Raw genomic sequence first — 21,009 nt, forward strand, 5'->3', positions numbered from 1 at the left:
ACCTGTACCAACGAATGACGTTCTTTCCTACCAAGAAAGCATCATGCAGCAGCAGAGGGAGCAATGGCAAACAGGAACAGCCCACCCAACCAGCACAGCAGCCAGAAAGGGCAGAAAAGGGCTCTCTTGGGAGCCATTTTTATGCTGAGCACCATGGGCAGGAGCACTGTGATTGGTCCACTGGGGACACCTGATCCATCCTCTCCTCACCCAGGCACAGCTGCTTCCCCACTGCATTTGCACAGTAGCAGAGGAGCAGCACCAGGGGGCATCTGGAACATCCCAGGTCAGTATAGCCAAAGGCAATTTTTATCCTGGTCTACTCAAACCAGGACAATAATAAAAAAGCCAAGAATAACTTCTGGTTACTCAGAATACTTTACCATTTTCCTATTGAAAAATAGAAACTGGTTGGAGAAGTAACCCACAAGTTTTACAGTAATAGATAACATTACTGAAGCAATTAGACCTACTGCATTCACAGAAGAAAACAAAATCTTTTATTCTCATTCCAACAGATGGATGCTTCTGAATAAAATACAATTAATAAACAACATATGGTAAACAAATTATTTTAGCTATTGCTCATTTGTCTTCCATTAACTTGCATTTCATCTCTTTGTCATAATGTAAAATTTATCTGAGATAATTTTAGATTATTTCCAAATAATAATAAAAATCCCTCAAATCCAAACCCAAAACCTCCCACTCCACACCTCCCTCACAGTAAGAAACTGACCTCAATACCTTTTTGGTATAAGGACAACAAAAAAGCAGAGTGCTTTAACACTACCATTAACAACAAAGGAGCTTGGTTACAAGAAAACGAACACAGCAGTGGCACCAGGCTCTTCATAGTGTTCCCTAGTAGGAGGACACAGGACAATAGATACAAGCAGAAATACAATATTCTGTCTGCATATAAAGAAAAGCCTTTTTACCCTGAGGACAGTCAGGCACTGGAACAGGTTTCCCCAAGAGCTGGTACAATCTCTGTCCCTAAACGCTTTCAAGACCAGACTGGAAAAACCCTGAGTAACCTGCCCGGTGAGGTGGTGGATTCTTCATCCCTGGAGATATTTAAAAAGAGACTGGATGTGGCACTCAGTGCCATGGTCTAGCAACCGCACCGGTGGGTCAAGGGTTGGACTTGATGATCTCTGAGGTCCCTTCCAACCCAGCTAATTCTATGATTCTATGATTCTATGAACCTGGCTTGACTTCAACATCAGTCCTGTTTTGAGCAGAGGGCTGGACCAAAGTAATCTAAGACCGAACCTTTGTATAAGCCTATAATCTATGACAGAAGTGTTCACAATTAATTTTTAAGGAACTGAATTAAGGTCTGAGCTAGTTCTACCACTGTTGAGCCAAAAACATCCTAACAAAACACCCAGTATTTATATTCTGGAAATACATTCAATCTGAACATGAATAGCACACTCCCAAAATAAATGTATGGGAATAGGAAAGAGAGTCTTAAGGTAAAGGTAAGTAAAAGAAAAACACTTGCCCACACATACAGTAGGAGTTATAACATTACAGGAAACAACACTTTTAGTAGACATGCAGCAGTATCTTGCACATTACTTATGCTGTAGATTACAGACTCATAATTTTAAGGCAGCCGAAATAAAAGATCAGATTACCAACAACTTCAAAATTATCAAAGTTTATAAAAAAAAACACAAACCCCAACATTCCATTATGTAATAATTAATCTCTTCCCAGTTTCAAAATGATGAGGGCTTTTTTGAACAGTAAGAGCACCTGTGTAATAAGTCAGACACCAGAAGCATGTTAAGTCCTTTCCTCATCCAATACCTACTCCAGCTTCTCTGACATTTCAACAGAAGCAGGTGCAAGTCTTTCAGAAGTGACTTAGAGTGCACTGTGCAGGTTTATTAACTGCTTCCCCAACAGACTAAAGTACTCCTGGCATTCTAAAAAAATAAATGAGAAAAACTGAAGTGTTCTGGAGATACCTTGGGACAATTACTCAGATCAGACATGGAATGCTTCAAAGCATGATGAACTTGGTTTTTTTCTGTCCTTATATTGATTATTTTAGCAGGTGGATTTGGTTCTTGCTAAAGGTGGGATCAGCTTGACTACCTCTGACCTAAACAGCTACACAAAATTACAGTGTTCTCAAGGTTCCTTCTGATTAGAGAAAGAAACAGATTTTGGAACTTGGTGTCTGATGCAGTCTTGCTTGTTTTGTAGAGAGTGTTTAAGTTCCACTTTTCTTAGCACAACAAAACACAAGCAGACAATTGTTTTCTGTTCCTTGCTACTCATTTTCATCTACCATACCACCTAAAGAGCTCTCACAAAGCTGTGTCTGAATTCACATTTCAAGTAGGCACTTAGACATGAGCATTTGGCTCATTTTCACCTTTGTGTCATTTCCTCATTTCTCATAAGAATTATTAAGTAAAACACTTCAGCTACACGTACTGTTATTTAGTGAGTGGCTATATTTATTTTGATACTGCTTAAATAAAAACCAGTGGCTCACCAGCCTCAGTTAACATCATTACAAATGGAGTTTAAATTATTCTGACATCCTACCTAAGTGTGAAAAATAGTGACCCCATGCTTCTTCAGGGAAGAATTCACATAGTATATACTCTTAAATACTACAGTGCTTTTACTATAGTCCTCTTTTTCCACTTACACAATTACTGTCAACTACTGTTATTATATCCAAGAATCACACTAAGTGACTGGATCTGTGTCTGCTTTTTACTCTAAAGGTACAAGCAATGAAAACTATGACCACTCTTCTGTGAGACTTCTGCCACATGGAATTTTTCCTTTGTTAGCTTTCCAAAGAGATTTTTTTTTTCCTTTAATAGGATTCTTCTCTTACTGTCAACAAAATCAAAGAGATACAAAAAAAAGGAATAGAGTTCCTTTCTAGAGAGACAAGAACTAGCTAATATAATCCTGTGTTGTGCTATGCTAACAGTTTACTCTTTCTGACAAATAGCAGACAAAACCAGTATATATGATGAGATGTTGTATAAAAACCTAAAGATAAAGGTTTCAGTTTTAGAATTAGAGTGGCAGGGTGATGTTCAGGGTATGCAGACTGTCTTCTTCAAAAACACATTCACCAGGCTTGGGAAAGAAAAAACCAACAACCAAAAAAAACCCCAAAACCCCCCAAAAAAACAAACCAGACCCGAAACCCAAAAAAACCCAAAACACAAAAAGAGAAAGAGATAAAAAGGAACTGCCTACTTCATTTAAAAGCAAATAGCAAGAATTCCAAGCTGAGCAGATGTTATTTCTTTTCAGTAGCCTCAGAAATGACTGGACACCAAATTCATTTAAGGTGGCCATGAAGAGCAAGGAAAGAGTGCGTCATCTGTGGCAGCCCAAACCCCCTACTTTTAAAAAAAAGTGAGTGTGGGGAGTATGCAATATCAGTTTCACAAGGTTTATTTTGAGTGTCTCAGATTCTATAATGCCAGAATTAGAATTGCACCTTTGTACCATGGACATCTTAGAATTTCTTTTCTTCATCTTACAACATTCTCAAAGTAAGAGAGACAGGGTAAGCAGGCAGCAAATGTTTAAGCTGGAACTAAACTAACTACATTTAGTCCTGGAACTAAAACTTTGGTTTAAGTTCTGTCCTTCCCCTGACTTCTAATACTGGTTCAACATCAGCACTATAGCCTTATCACTTTTTTACAGCATCTTCTGTTTTTTCTCCAGGAATTAGCTATCACTGCTAGAGTCTTAATTTCTAACCTCAGCAATCTGTTGACACATGGCTGCAGATGGATTTCAGACACCAACTATATGGACAATATAATGTCAGCTTTCCAGAACAAGGCTCTACAGTTGAGCCCTTCTACACGCAGTTGCTGGCCAGTTGTTAATTATTCATAGCAGAAAGCTCAGCATTTTCACTGACAGCTCATCTGAGCCCTATCTTTTTGATTCATCAGTACAGTCAAGCCTAGTAGATGCAAACCAGGCTTTCAGTACTTGAATTTCTGTGCCAAAGGCAGAATTTGGTGAAGGGCAAAAAATATGCCATACTTAGAAATTAAGCACGATGCACAATTACATTTTGGATTGGGAAGGAAAATGGATGAGACTGGACTGTGCAAACAAAGACAGTCCTCTTTTATACTGGTGTCTTTTGGAGAAACTGGATTACCACACAATAACCAGTCCAATGAGCACAGACTATGAGAATAGGATAGAAGCTAATTTATTACCAGGTTAATCCCAGACATTCCTTTTTATCTAGACTCCATTAAAACATGGACATCTATCTTTCCACCCTATTGTTCAATATGTCTCATAACCTTTGTTCCCCCCTGGAATAATAGTACATAAATTTTTAAATTGTATTCTATCTAATCTTTACTATCATCTTCAAAATAATAGTTTCACGTGCAGCAGGTTAAGACTGCTATTTGGCAAGAAGGTACAACAATGATTTTAACCTGTGTTTTCACTGGGAGATAGTGTGAATCTGAGACTCAAGCATATGAGGTAACTATTCCCAGACAAAGGCAAACAGTACACCTTAATTTGCCAGATAGGATCTGAGGTCACATCAATACAAGAAAATTCAGGAATATTAAGCCAAATTAAATCTAAAACGTATTGATCTGTGTGTACACGTATTTCTTAAGAAATAAAATGGCCATTCAGAGACAAGGAGGAAATGTTATTTATCTATTGACTTAATACAATTTAATTTTTTTTCCCACAGCTGCAGTAAAGCTGTACTGGGATACACCAGGTATTCTTCAAACAGGACATTCTCTCAGCTCATCAGCACACTCCAAGACTTTTTCATTCAGTAGATACTCTGCATTTTAATCTTGCCTCAGAATAATATTATATATCTGCAATCAACTACATCTGATATTAGCCTAGATACTTAAATAATGAAAGTCCACCTATACAAAATATGTAATTAAAAGTTTTCCCTATGCCAGCTCCTTAAAAATTCCCTAATCTGGAAAAACAATTCATTTCAATATATTGCTTTTCTTCTGTTGAGGTCCTTTTCAAAACTGGATATGCCATGGGCTTTTAAAAAAAATATTGGATTTGTGTAACTATTAATTGAATGTACAGAAAAAGGCCTCTCAAAATAACTAAACGCAAGCTCAATTTAAGCAACTGTAATTTCAATCACATCAACCTCTACAGATTTCAGCAGGACTAATGTTACATTTGCAAGTCCTCGTCCTAAAGTGTCTGGTGAAGCAAGTGTGAGGAAAATAAGTAAAATAAAAAAAAACAAACAAGCCACAAAAAAGTCCAAACCAAAAACACATCACAAAAAACTCACAAAAGCTAGAAATACAAAGCATAAATATGTGTCAAGGGAACCACAAACTTAAAGGAAAAGGATATGAAAAAATAGACAACATAAAAAGAAGTCTGCACTAGATATTGATTACACTTAACAACAGACAACAGGAAACAGACAAATGAACAAGAAATGAGAACTCATAAGAAATTGAAAACTCTAACTAAAAAGGAAACATTACTAAAATTACACTTTATGTTCTCTTCTTTTCAACAATAAATAATTGTCTAAAAAAAATAGTAGTTGCATTATATATTAAGTTAAGGAAGAAAAACATTATCAACAGTAAAGAGAAGAGTGGGACCTTCTTCTGCAGTATATGAATAACACTGAATGGGACTTAGAAAGATCATCTACTTATTTTGAGGGAAAACTAATCGTTGCCCTTCCTATCTCATTCAGTCTTCCTTATGTACACTTTGTTGACACCAAGCCTATGCAAAGCTACAGATTTGGGGAGGAATGGTTGGAAAGCATTCAGGCAGAAAAAGAGCTGTGAGGAGAGGCTGTGGGAACTGGGAATATTTACTTTAGAGAAGGCTCAGAGGAGACCTTATTGCTCTCTGCAGCTACCTGAAAGGAGTTGCACCAGGGGAGGTCTAGACTAGAGACGAGGAAGAATTTCTTTACTGAGAGAGTAGTTAGGTGTTGGAATGGGCTGCCCAGGGAAGTGGTGGAATCACCATCCCTGAAGTATTTAAAAACCATGGAGATGAAGCACTTCAGGACATGCTGTAGTGGCTGATACAGATACTGATGTGTATTTTATTGGGGAGGAGCTGTTGACAGTTGGACTCTGTGATCTTAGAGATCCTTTCCAACTATGTCAGTTCTGTGATTCCTAAATTCATTCGCTTAGTATCAAATAAAAAGTGACCAATTTATAAAACTTCAAATAAGCAAAATGTTTTCCTTATGACCTTACAAATTAGAATGCAATATGTAATATTCACTTTTCAGAGCTATTTCACATTATACAGGTATGTATTAAAGCTAAGTAGGCATTTACCCAACATGAAATTAGAGTAAGTTAGACATTAAGAAGTCAAGATGAAGGTATTTTATACTTGTATACTTAGGTAACTGGAAGGTAGAATTAATGTTCTGAAAAATTATGAAGCTTCCGAAGTATAACAAATTTTCTCCACTTAAGAAGCAGAAGTTCTTAGATAATTTGGAGAAGGGGCAAGAAGATTTCCCCATTTTTTTTTTTTTTTTTTTTTTTTTTTTTTTTTTTTTTTTGTTAGAAGAAAAAAAAAGGGATTTTCCATTAAGCTAGGTGAAACAAACTCCTCTAGCTATACACATTTCCTGCTGTCAAAATGGTAAGATCTGCCTTACAGCTGGGATTCCTGGGACCTGTAGTTCCCTTCAAGTCAATTAGGAGTAGGAAAGACAGTAATTCTATTAGACAGAATAATGTTTTCTCATTAAATACTAAGCTGAAGTAATCTCTCAACAGATAGATTCCCGCCAAAAGTTTCTGTCCAGCTCTAAACTGATACCTGGAATGCCTTTAAGCCTTATGCAAGTACATTTTTAACTGGTAAAAACAAGCTCATTTCAATTACACACTGCAGTAGACTTAAACCACTGTACATGTGGCATGCTATTCAATGAGGACTCATGTTGAATATTTCTCCTTCAATAGCTATAAAACTGAAATTTAATTCTGAGTCTTACCCAAATCTTCCTATATAACTACTCACTGCTTATGCTTTGGTTGCGTCATCTGTTAAAATAAAACCATAATAAGACTGCAAAAATAAACATAATTATAATTTTATCAACATTAAAATCTATACATGGAAAAATTATAAAGTAGCTGTTGCTATTTTTAACAGTAAACAATGAACACATTTCATGGGACCAGGACCAACAGCACATGACTGTATAAGGCAGAGACAAATGCACATATAATAAGCTGCATGCAGAGACAATTGGTACTTTCAGATGCACAACTTTAAAAAATTGCTCACAATCCTAAACTTCTTTATCTAAACCTTTTCAACAAGAACTCTAGCAAGTACTTTTCCCACTGTACTCAGCTCTGGTCCTCCTGTACTCGGCACTGGGGAGGCCACACCTTGAGTACTGTGTTCAGTTTTGGGCCCCTCACTACAGGAAAGACATGGAGTTGCTGGAGTGTGTGCAGAGAAGAACAATGAGGCTGGTGAAGGGTCTGGAGCACAAGTCTTTTAAGGAGCAACTGAGGGAACTGGGGTTGTTAAGCCTGAAGAAAAGGTAGAGGGTAGACATTATTGCTCTCTACAACTACCTGAAAGGAGGTGGTAGCAAGGGCTATTTTCTTGCTAGTAACAAGCAACAGAACAAGGGGAAACGGCTTTAAGGTTTAGGTTGGACAGTAGGAAAAAACTTCTTTATGTAAAGGGTTATTAAACACTGGAATGGGCTGTCCAGGGAAGTGGTTGAACCACCAACACTGAATGTGTTTAAAAATCATATAGATATAGTGCCTAGGGACATTGTTAACAGTGGGCTGGTAGAGCTAGATTAGTAGAGCTATGTGAAAGGTTGGACTGGATGACCTTACAGGTCTTTTCCAGCCTGAAAAATTCTGTGATTCTATTTTTCAAGGAATCTTTAAGAGATAAATGGAAAATCATCTGTCAAAACAAATACTTGCAATCTGAGAGACAGTTTTTTCCTGCTTCACACTTGTATATACAAGTGATAATTTCCATCTAATAAATGAGAATACCCTAGGATCACAAAAAGTAAATTAGAAACAGCAGTGCAGCCCATATTTCTTTATGTACATTGTAAAGTAATATAATCAGCTTGAACAGGACTAACATACTAAAACATGTATAATATTCTACGATTGGCTGAAAAGTTAATTGCCTTAATTAGTTTATATGGTATTTTTTTAATAGAAATTTTATACACTGAATATTAGAATATTCAAAGAAACAATACATAACAAAACAAAATGCTTTAACAGCATTTCCTTCTAGTGCAAGCTAGCACAAATTTAAATATCTCCCAGTGGGCAAATAGAGCTGTGTTCAATGCTGTATATTTCTATTGGCTTCTGTTTGAATAAAGGAAACTGCTTCATTATAGAAGCCAAGTCGAACAATTCCTTGGAGTATTAAAGCACAATATTCAGTGCATATGAACACATAGGGATTCAAAACAAAAGATATACAATGCTCTTTTCTGAATACCTGAATATGTGACTTTGAGGACTGACTTCTTAGTGAAGATTTATAATATTTCCATTTTCTAAAATTCCATACGTAGTTATCACAACAGTACCCTTTTCAACACAGATTTAGTTTTAAAGTTCTTGTTTTCTATCACTGGCACTATTTATGCTATCAGAATACAGCAGATAAAGTGCAAGCATAAAGAGGCAGCCATAAAATGTTTAAAGTCCTAAACTTCCATAATTTTGCTCCACAAAGGTTAAAATAAAGGGTGAAAAAACAAAAAAATTCAGCTCTCTAACCTGCTAAAGGTTTAATCTCTCAGGATTTTTTGCAGCAAACAAGCAAGGATCTTACTTTAGGATCCAGAAAGTTGTAGCTAACATAAGAATGCAAGAGAGTATGAAAATAACAAGCCTTTTCTTTTTCTTCATTCTTCAGTGCACATGTCAGAAAACCCTAGCAGCACAAAAAAGTCTACACATTGTAAGGATATTTCTTTATTCTATCTACTACAGGAGGGGAGAGAAAAATATCATAGCCATAAAATCAGCAATGCACAGGTTACTAAAACTGCTGGAAGACTCCACATTTAATAGCCCTATAATAGCACACATAATTAAAGCCCTAACATGAAATTCTGTAAGTTAAGCAAACAGATTAAAAAAAAACCCCACACAATTAAAATAAAAAAATTTTAACTAAATTGAGCTATTTACAGAATAATCTCAAGGTCAAATATGGTACAAAGGAAACAGTCAGAGCCTTCTGAAACTATCAGAATTTAATGCATGGAGATTATGCCTAAAAGAAGCCCACCTCTTGCAACCTCGAAAAAATACTGTAAATATTTATTTTCATAGTTGATCTCAGGAATCTACCATTAGAAAGTGTTAAACTTGACAACTGCAATGATTTTCCATCTTAAACTTGACAGTGCTTTCCTTTATAAATTGTACAATGGGAAACAGAGACGTATAGGAATTAAAGTGAGGCAAGCCATAAGGATGCTCGAGAATCTGGATGTTATAAGATAAGAACTTTTTTATCCTGAGTATTACTTGTGTTTACTTCATATATGAAAAGGTCACAGGATAAAATATTTCCTTACAATATCTGTAAACTATTTTAAAAAATTAAATTATCTAGAAACAATAAATAACAAACTCTGAAGTTCTAGTAATTTTTTTTTTTTTTTTTTTTTTTTTGTCTAAACAGTTGTTTGCAGGGCTTTCCTGACTTTATTTACTAAGGTCTGCTTACTGTATAAAATGCACAGAATAGCTTAGTTGAGTAATACAGTATTTTTAGGTGTATGATTTTGACTGGTTAAGCCAGGGAAACAGATGACAGCTACTTTCTTTTTAATCTTACTGTTGAAGTAAAGCTGTAAACCTTTTCCTGCCAGAAATAATCCTCAAACTGATTGCTGTCAACAGATTGCTGGAGGGAAAGTCTGTCAACCAAGGATGGTGGAGACAGGAAAGACAATCTCCCTCTTGCCATGTGTTACCAAATTTCCATGGAAAAAAAAAAAGAAAAAAAAGATAAATCTGACAATCTTTGCAAATTAAAGCTCTATTCTGTATCAACCTTTAAAAAAATTGTTTTGTATGCTACCCAACATATTAATTCAGGAAAACTTACATCTGACTAGGCTGTTAGCAGAGACATAATGTTACTCAAATGTTCAGAATGAAATCATGTATCTTTGTTCCTTAAAAATGAAATTATTCCTTGCAAGAGATGATTTTAGATATTGAGGGATATGGTCTGCCCATTATATATTTCAAACAAATTTATATCAAAATTCAAACTCCTATCCAATTTCTAGGTCTAAAATACATGGACCCTATACTGTTCATTTGTAGAAGCTTACTTACCTGCTTCAGAGGGTGTAATGAAGATCATTAGTATCTATCAAGAGGTTTCTACCACGTAAGCACTATATAAATACTAAATTATGACAAGGACAGAAGTAGCTCAGTCTATCTATTCAGAAACTAAGAAGTTACACACAGTATCTGGATTACTTTATTAATTCATGTCTATAAAACAGTATTTCTACTAACTGAAATTTTTCCATTTATCAGTACAAACTATCTCCTTATTATCTTGCTCTTGGGCTTTCATTGTTTTTTATATCCATCAAGCTAACATTATAAATAAGGACTTTAGAACACATTTGCTATGGTTGATCCTTGGGAAAAAAAAGTCTCCTGTTTGCAGCTTATACAAAGTTTAATTAGGCATTTTTTCCCCTTTAAACCATTTTTAGACAACAAAAAGGCAAGACCTGCAGAGACTTAAATGTAATGCACAAAATGGCTGATTATCACTCTGAAGAAATATAGTAACGAAAAAATTAAATAATTTTCACCATTGTTCTGCAGGTAATGTGTAACATTTTACCTAATAACTGTATCTGCACCTTTTATGGCACCAGATGAAAAGAATTTGCTTTGCCTTTCCAAGTTAAACAGACATACAGCATTAACAGGAATTTTTAGACAATAACAAAAAGAAGAAAATCCAAAAGCAATTATTTTTCTGAAATTCAGATGATGCACCTACATTGATTTTGGAAATAAAGGTAAAGACTAGAGCTGCATACTTGAACAGGTCCCCATTAGCACTTATTTGATTCCCACCTGTTCACCACAGCTTAGATGCCAAGAGCCATTTCTTTCCAATTCTGAAGCCATCCAGAGATGCTTCAGCATCACAGAGAAATAAAATTCTTCAGTTTTCCTAATGGAGTTCCTTCAAGACAATAATTCAGAGTCAAACTGCAAAGACTAGATTTCTTCTCAAAATCAGTGTCAAAGCATTAAGTTGAAAGTATAGTTAGCTCATAACTGTGTCCCTGGGACATTTTCTTCATTTAAAGGAGGAGAAAAGAAGAAACTCAGCAGTTTCAGTATTTTTAAGTACTGCCTCTGGCAATGGAAAGCATTCATTTGATGAAAAGTTTCCCCACAAAAAAAAAAAAAAAAAAAAAAAAAAAAGATCAGTGACTTGACAAGCCCACCAAAAACTCCTTCTATTCAAGCAATGTTGAATAAATTTTTCTCAGACAAAATACCTTAATCCTAGACCAAGCTTAATTAGAGCCCTGAGTATCACACTAGAAGCTGTACTTACAGTGAGGGTAGTCCAGTGTCTCTTCTGTTCCTTTAAGCTGGCAAAGCAGATTAGTGTGGAATAGAAAAAGAAAATGAGGAATACAGATACAATTCTTCAAGGGGTTTTTTGCCACCTGAAGGAAGCATATATTTAAAGTCCTTTGGTTTTTCTAACATAAGATACACAATTGATTCAGCTGATTAATTAGCGTGATTAATTCACCCCCATTTCACAATCAATTTCAAGATCACACATTTCAAAATTTTTATAACTATATCTAAGCCCAGAGGGTCCTTCTCCTTTAAAAATGAGGAGGAAATAAATTTAATGCAAAAACCCCACAGTGCTCTGTGATATTCAAGATCTTATCTTCACTGTGTCAAACACATGGTATGGGGCAATTCACACCCATACTCTAAGATATAAAGGAAAGGACAATTGTCAGTTAGTGTGTGTGTACCCATGTGCCAGTGGCTATTAAATCAGAACAAGGAAGGATGTTGAAAAGACATTTTTTCTGTTAGTTAGACTGGCCAGGGCATTAGTAGTCTGAATTATTACTGATTAAGTATGTAAGTGAGGTAAAATGAAAACTGGTGAAACTATGTGCTCAGAGGATTGTGATCAGTGCCACAAAATTCATCTGGAAGGCCAGTTACTAATGGTGTGCCCCAGAGGGTTGATATGGGGGCAATGCCGATTAACATCTTCATTAATAACTCGAATAACAAGACTGCACACACTCGAAGTAAGCAAACAGGCAGAAAAGGATGGGAGGGGAGCAAGGAAAGGAGGCATTTCTGGAGGACAAGAAGTTGAACATGGACCAGCAATGTGCCTTTGTGGTAATGAAGGCTGACATCCTCCTGAGCTGCACTAGGAAACACAATGCCAGGAGGCTTAGAGAGATGATCCTTCTCCTCAGCAACAGTGAGGACACACACGGTATAGTGCGTCCAGTCCTGCGCTCCCCGATACACAAAATCACAGAAATCATGGAGTGTTAGGAGTTGGAAGGCACCTTGAGAGATCATGGAGTCCAACCACTCTGCCAGAGCAGGACCACCTAGGTAGGACGACCCTGTGTAGGGCACACAGGTACATGTCCAGGTTGGTTTTGAGCATCTCCAGAGGAGACTTCACAACCTCACTTGGCAGCCTGTTCCAGTATTTTGTCACCCTCACATTGAAAAAGCTTTTTCTTATGAAGGACATGAACATGGCAGTGTGCATCCCTTAAATGGACACAGATGAATGGGCACTGGAGTACCTGTCATATAAAGAGAGGTTGGGAGAACAGGGGTTGTTTAGCCTGCAGAAGGCTCAGGAGGGATCTTACCAATATGTATAAATACCTGATGGGAGGGAGAACAGAAGACAAACAGATTCTTCTCAGTAGCAGCCAGTGAAAGTATCAGAGGCAGACATCATAAACAGAAACAAAAGAAATTCCATTTGAACTGTCCAATACTGAAACAGCTTGCTTGTTGAGGCTGTAAAGCATCAATCCTTGGAGATGCTCAAAACCCAACTGGAGATAGCCCTTGGCAACATGCTCTACATGATCCAGTTTTGAACAGGAAGACTGAACTGGATGAGCTCCAGAGGTCCACTCCATCTTCTTCAGTTCTGTTATTCTGTTTGTTACATATCCAGTTGATTTTTTGTGTAACGAGCTTCATTACATACATAAAGGCAGGCCATTGCTATTTAGCACAATAATGCTAATGTCCTATCCTGAATTTTAAATGTATAAATTACATGACACACTCTGCTTTCTTATCTACAATTAAAAATATTAAGTATGAAGTTAGAGTAATACTACACTGAATTTCCATTAAAATCCTGTTACACTTTGGGCGTTAAGCAAAATCAACACTAGCAAAGGGCTTAAAAACACCGTTGCAATGTCAGAATGCAAGAAAAGTAAGACTCATGCAAATACTATTTATATTTTTTTAAATAAAACATTTAAAAAATAGTTGTTTTAAGACTACCCTTTAACTTAATTGATGAAATCTATTCATATTTGTATTACAGCTCACTCAAGTAATTCAAACCATTGCAGCACGTAAGTTCCTTTAGTATCTTTTTTGCTTTACGTTTCAGTTAGAAACATGTTTGTTTAATATGGCGAGGTTAACTTTCTTCTTAAAAGCCTTAAAAACTTTCTTCTTAGCCTTAAAAAAGTGTTTCATGCAGGTTATGCATATTCAGAATCAAGTTACCAGGCTCTGTATCTTCCTATTTATTGTTTTACTGGACAGACTGGAAGGCATGTGCTCTACTTGTTTGATCCTAGCACATAAAAGCTGAGGACAGCACATAATCAAGATTTATAATTTACTAAGGGGTACACAAGGAGCTGGTTTTTATATAATGATATTGAGATATTAAAAATATCTCTAAGAATATATTTAGGCTGGAAATTCCAAGGAAGTTCTAAGCATTAGGAGAGAGGTTTTGAAACATCTTTCCAGAAAGAGCAACAGGGCAAAGTACTTAACTGGCTTTAAGGTAGACTATGGTGACTTTATGACTAGGATTAGGCAGGATTTGTTGCCTAAATCAGAAAGGCCATTTCTTCAGTGATGAAAAACTATGGTGAAGAACTGCTCCCTTTTCTCTCCCCTCCTTCCTAGTTTTTTTATTCCCACAATTCCCACCAAAATTCAACTGGGGCTATGAGATGACAGCATGCAATTTTTTAACTTGAAAACAGTCTTAAACCTCTACCCCTCTATCTATAAAATATTGCATCAAAACAGATAACTGGAAGCTCTCCTTGAGATTGAAAGATTTAATCAGCAACTAAAAAGAGCAGTGCATTGGAAACATACTGCTATTATATTGCCTTTGTAGGTCTTCATTAAATATTTGTCCTTCCTCCTTGCCAGTTTAATGGATTCCTACTTACTATATAAACACCCCAAAAAGGAATGTGGTTGTGCTTTCTGCTTATACATCTCAAATGCTAGCACTATTCAATGTTGATGTGGCTACCCAAAAACTTCACACAAGCTTCTGGTAGGACATATAGCTACCTGACACCCCTCATAACATACTATGTTCTTGTTCATCGATGAACAACCTGTTCAAAAGTTTTCCTATGGCAGTGTGTAACTCAAAACCAGCTACAGAAAATAAAGAATGTTAATGTGACTACAGATATGGGCTATTTGTATACCATTAGAAGAACATTAAGCAAAATTGCAGACAGCTAACTCATCTCCATTCAGCTTCTTTCAAAGCTATATCCATCAAGAAACATTCAGCACTATGGTTACATGATACAAAAGACATTCTCATCATTTTGCAAATGTTGACAATCCAGGTGGGTCCATCACTCACTGAAGTCACCAAGCCTACATCTACAGTATCAAACACAGTCAAGTTATTATTGTACACACAACAAGGTCTGGTGACTGTAAACACATTTCCCTGCACCCTTCTGGCTGACAAATGCTTTTTTTTCCATTTTAGATTGAAAATGTTTTTACAGTGTAATTTGATTGTCACTTTGGCACTCAAACATAAATTTCACTTAAAAATTACACGGGACAAAAACCTAAGCAGTGAAAGAAACTGTTCAAACCTCTGATTTTTCAGAACTTTTGTATTACCCATGTATGAGATACTTAGCCAAAGCACTATCCAGAACAATGCCAGCTACACAGAAAAATTATTTGTCTCAGACAAAAAAATGTTCACCACAGTATACTTTGGGCACCCTGGGGACTGTTGTTTATGACAGCATTTCCATTTGGAGACAGAAGAATGAGAGAAGAAAACAAATTGCTCTCCTGTTCCAAGTTAAAGTTTGAAGTCCACCTTTATTGACTGTCATTTAACTTCTACCATCTCTTTTTCTGTGATAAACCAAATTGTCAACAACAACAGCTCTTTTAATTGTTTTGTTATAGAATATATACTCTGTACTATAGGCCAAGACTTCCACCTTAACTGTCATTAACTGCTGTATACGAGAGCATGATTTTCTTCAACAATGACATGCAGTGTTTGATTTGACAGAAAGACAATTTAAAATTATTTCTTCCTCTCTGCTAGTCTCCTTATAAATGTTTGCCTTTTTATTTCCAGCTTGTGCTTATTTTTGGTTTCCTAATTTTGTTGCTGTAAAACAGCAATATAAAAACTGGTACATACACGCCTTGCTTTTAAAGTAAGCATATTGAGTGGTTAGCCTAGCTCATATGTTCTTGCTGACCTCACAGATTTCTGGGTTATTATTAGGTTTTCTTACTAGCAGTTTTTTAACTAATATAGTCCTCTTTTGCCACACATATACACAAACTTTTACGGTAAGCTCACAACTTCTGAGACTTCCAAATAACTTGTGTTGCTGAAGAACACAAATGACTTAATACAATGTACAGGCTACATTGATAAAATTCATCTTTTTAATAAGAAAGTGATTTTTTATGTAACTGGAATGAAAGAACTTAATAATATTTGCCATTTACAGTATTATCAAATACGTTAGGCTATTAAAGCAATTAACCCCAGTCTAACTCAGTTCCATCTGAAAGGAGAAAACCTCAGTCTAGTTTCACCAGCTGGTGCCAAAAAACACTTTAGTCAAATATAAGAAAATTCAATACAACTAAATTAGTAATAATTTCTACAATACAAAAACATGACCTTATAAATCTCCTTTCCTACTTTATGAAGAAATACGTGCCACAGGAATAAATATCTCTGTACACAAACATCTTACTCAACAGTAGTTCTCCTGAGTTCAGTTCATTTAGAAGGCAAGTGTCAAGAACTATTGCAGTGTTGCCTTAGAGGCAGTAATCGAAATTCTTCAAAGTAGCTTACCACATTTTTAAAGTTTTTTTTTCAAAAGATGGAAACAAACAAAGCAGACATCACACAGTTTTTCAGCACTGTAGTTGTGATCTCCTGAGTTCAAGTTTTCTCCATTCTGTATCTCAGAAAATATGGTTTTGTACAGAATAAAAACTGAAAGTAAATTTTAGCAGCCTGGCTATTCTCAGCCTTCCTACATGTAGCAAAAATGATAGGACATATGTCCAAAGGAACCATCCTTATACTGTCACTGACACCAACTCTGCAAGAGATTTCAGGCTATAATGTCTAAATCACTACTACACGCTCTTAATAGTACTTTCTATTTAATCAGGAGAGAACAAAAATCCCCTCTAGAATTCCAATAAAAACCAACAGTTTAGTTTTAAGTGAAATGATGTAGTTTATATCTGACCTGGGTTTCAGTCTTTTCCTAGTGGGAAATATAAATCCAGCATTTGGATACATAATCCTACAAGCTCTTGAAAGCCGAACACTTCACATGATTTGTAGCTCTCCTCCAGATTCAGATGACAAGTCTCGGCGGAGCAGGTGCAACGGGATATTTTTTCCTTCCTTCCGAGATTATTCCCTCATATGTAAATTAATTAGCAAGTCCTCATCACTCTCGCGTAAGGGGGAAGATGAAGCTAATGGATTATCAGCGTTTAGTTTCTCCCGCGGAGGGGTGACCCGGCAGCCGGGCGGAGGGAGGGGGCTCGCTGGTGTTACTGCTGAAGCCACAGCTATTTTGACAGTCTCAGCGGTGATAAAAGTGAGCCCAGTTCCCGCACAGTTATTCCAAGAGAGCAATTCTTAAACCACGGACAGGAATTTGGAAGAACCTCGGAGACGCGAGGCGAAACCTTCCCTATCCACCCACCCTGGTCGCCAGCATGAGCACTTCGCTCCACTCCCCCCCTACCCGCCAAGTTAAAACTGCCCTGACACGGTGCTCTCCCACCCCCAGCCCTGCCCCCTTCCCTGGCTGCCGGGGAAAGGGCAGTCCCGACTCTCCTTACCTTCTCCGGAGTCATGGAGAGCGGGGCGGTGCGCCCGCGGCCCCAGCTGGGCGCTGCCGGCGGCGACGGCTCCGCGCGGAAGCGGAGAGGAGCGAAGGGGCCACCGTTCTCCTCAGCCCTTCACCCCGCTGAATTACGCCTCGAGCCGGTGGCACAGCCCGCTCCACATAAATGCATTAAGAGCAGCCACATCATGATGAATTCATCAGTCCCGGTGACCAGAGGAGGAGGCACGCGATGGGCAGCGGGGGCTGCGGGGAGACACGGCGCACGGGAGCGCCCCCTTCGCTGGAGCTCATCCCCTCGTCGCAGGGCTCCGTCGGGGCGGAGGGAAGGCGGGGGAGGTCGCGCCAGGTCTGAGAGAGGGTGGAAGTACCCACTGGGCAGATGCCCGGGCGATCTCCCCACCCTCACCGGCATCCCTGGCTCCCCGCCCGGCGCGAGTCTCCCCACGCGCGTCCCGCGTGGGGAACCGTTCGAGCTCAACGGGCGCGGCACGCGCGCCCACAGCCCCCTTGGCGGGGGCGGATACCTCGCCCGAGAGGCGGGCGGGAGAGGCCGAAGGGACCCGAGAAGGCTGCAAAGGCTCCACGCCACGAAGCGGGTTTCCATCACCTCTGTGCTGAACGTGGGAACGTTGTCTCCGGTCAGGAGGAGCACCCCGCGTTTGTATTTTCGCTGCCAGCGGCCCGCCAGGTGACTTGCCCGTGAGGAAGTGCCCGGGAGCCCTGCAGCTGCCCGCTGCCAAGCGCGGAGTGCAAGAAGCCCTGGTGGCAGAAAGGCCACTGAGCATCCGTGGGACTGTGTGCGAATTAGAAGGACACGGCTCATTTCACAAAAATATCCAACCCCTTCTCAGCTTTGGTAAAAAACCAAAACTGTCCGGCCACTTGCCAGTTTCTAGAGCCAGGTTTTTCCATGAAACACAGCGCGGGGGGGGGGCACGGGAGCCTGCTTTCGCCTGCTGAAGCAGCACCTCCGACTTGCTTCCTCAGTCCTGCAGCTCTTTTCTTGGAACGGGGCCTTTACTGCCTTCTCTTCCGACGGGCTGCGCTGATTTCTTCAAATACCATTTGTATAAATTTGCAGCATTCTGGACTTGAAGCTTCTTCACAGCGGGGCTAATCAGCTGCTAAGATTTTAATGGTTTCAGACCAGCTGTTAAAGGCAGGAGTCGTTTTATATTTCTCAGCCTTTATGTTCCACTCCAAATACAAGTAGAAGTCCTGCAACTCCAGCATTCCCCTCCAGCACTTACCCCTAGGTGTAGTCTTCAACAGCAAGAACAGTTGCTCTTACGTCCATCTTCCTAGGTAGCTCCTTCAGCAGGTGATGTGTAGAACAGATTTATCACCTATTCATTACCTCCTCACCTCAATCCATAAAACCAGGTCTGCTTACTTGGTAGCATCAGCGTGCTTCAAGGGAAACATTTATTTGAATCATGTATTTGAATGGGACTTCTTCAAGGTTTAACAATTCTTTATTGATCATCTATCAGGAACAAAAATTTCTCCTGTCACCTCTTGTGAATTTTAGATTGGCAAAGAATTTTCAGACTGACACAGCTAAAGATTCCCAAGTACGAAATAGGGTTCATAAGCTTTACAAAAGAAACCCCCTGAATTTTCACAGATTTTCACCTTAGTTAGATAATCATGGACAATGAAGATTAAAGCTGGGCAAGAAGAAGAAACTAAAAGGAAAAGGTAGACTGCTTTGTATGAAAATTTCATTTACGTGACACATTACCATTCTTTTTCCTTTCCTAATATGTTGTAGATTTTGCTAGTTATATACAAGAGTAATTACTTGTAACTCCACAGCTGAGTTTACACCTACAGAAGGACTAAAATCTCTATGTGCACTCCACTTGAGTGCTCGCATTTACACTACACATTTGTTGTAATAACTTTTAAGAACTACAGCTAATTTTTCTTTTTAAAATAATATTTGCATTCTTCTGAGAAAAATCTCAAATGCCCTCTCTTTCAAAATATTTGTATTTTCTTCACCTTTGTTCTGTATTTACCTGATGTCATCTATGACATTTTTACAGTTTCAGTCTGTCTTAAACACTGATGGACAGTTTTATACATAGCAGTCCGGTAAACTCTTTCTAATAATGACCATAATAGAATTTTCTCTTATCTCTTATTTAAACATTGATAAAGATGGGATTGGCCTTCCTTTCTTTCAGGGCTTGACATAGGCAGTATCTGGTATTCAATATGGTACCAACCTTTGAAATACTCCACAGAAATTAATCTTCTCTCATGTTTATTTAGCAATTGAGTACTGTAAATCCTGACATCTTAATTATCATTAAATGACTTATTCTCACTATAAAGACTGTTAGAAATCCTTATTAACAGTAAAGCAATAGATACAAGACACTGCAAGGACATCAGTGGTGTTGAAAGATAACAAGTTTATCTTCTGAAAGTGGGGCGATTCTGTCATTCCTGAAGGATAATTGAAGACATTCCAAACAAGTGTAGAAAAAATTTGAGGCTGAAACACGTGGCCACATACTCTATCTCCAATTTTTAAAATTACCCTTGATTTTAAATACTATTACTCATATGTCCATCGCACTGCTCTAAATTGTGTCACCAGAGGCAGTGAAGTGAGGAAAGAAGAGAAAATAGGAAGGGTGAGTGAACAGTCACAGCAAGGAATGAGATGACATTACTCCGAATTGCAAGCCCAGCTGAGTTGTACCTTCTGCAGACTCGGAGTGAAATGTAACTAAAACTAAAATTGCTTTTGTAATCTGTTCACCCTGAAAACAGTCCAAAATTATCTATATGCACTTTGGGCAAGATGCAGACAGGGCTGTTGTCTTCAGTACACCACCTCTAAACATCCTCCTCAAGCTGTGCAATTAGCTTGAAATAAAGGGTGGTGCAGACTTGCCCTTCAGAACCTCAATGCATTTTCTGCTTCTGGAGGAACAGACATGAGATCACTTGAAGGAAAACTCACTACACCACAGTGCTGAACCATGACCTTTCTTGCTTTCCTAGCTCTGAAGTTTCAGCAGAAATGTGGTTTATAATGCTGTAAAACTATAGGTCAGGTAACCCTCATTGCAGCTCTTGGGTATAGCTGTCCCTCTTTATTTAAGATGGGTGTAAGAAGCCATTATGTGCTTTTGCACTAGAATGACTGTAGTCTCTAAACCCCAAACACGATTACATGTCTCTTTACAAAACAAAAGCTTGAAAGAGCCAGCTCAGAATGTGAATGAATTGAGTGGAGTGGTTTTGCAAAATATTTTAAGCAGGAAGTAAAACAGGGACTATGTATGTAGGAAATATGTAAACAGGCAGGAACAGCTAATGTGTTGAAGGAGCTTATGTCCAATCACTGCCAAAGAGCAGGTATCAGAGAGAAAACATAAACAGGTTTAGGACTGCTGGCAGAGACTGGCATGGTCTAAATCCATGAAAAAAAGCTTTTTCAATACTTATAATTTTTGCTATGCCTAAGGAAACAA

General features: G+C 38.2%; 1 protein-coding gene across 1 annotated transcript in view; it reads right to left on the reverse strand.

The window, feature by feature from the left end:
• LOC139798255 (heparan sulfate glucosamine 3-O-sulfotransferase 1-like) overlaps positions 1-17,962 on the reverse strand; it is a 39,410-nt gene extending 21,448 nt beyond the window's left edge. Inside the window, exon 1 of the mRNA XM_071748614.1 lies at positions 17,508-17,962. The gene's annotated coding sequence lies outside the window, so the exon portion shown is untranslated. The remainder of the gene's footprint in view (positions 1-17,507) is intronic.
• Between the last annotated feature and the right edge of the window lie 3,047 nt (positions 17,963-21,009).

This window comes from Heliangelus exortis, chromosome 7, assembly GCF_036169615.1.
Source record: "Heliangelus exortis chromosome 7, bHelExo1.hap1, whole genome shotgun sequence".
NCBI lineage: Eukaryota > Metazoa > Chordata > Aves > Apodiformes > Trochilidae > Heliangelus > Heliangelus exortis.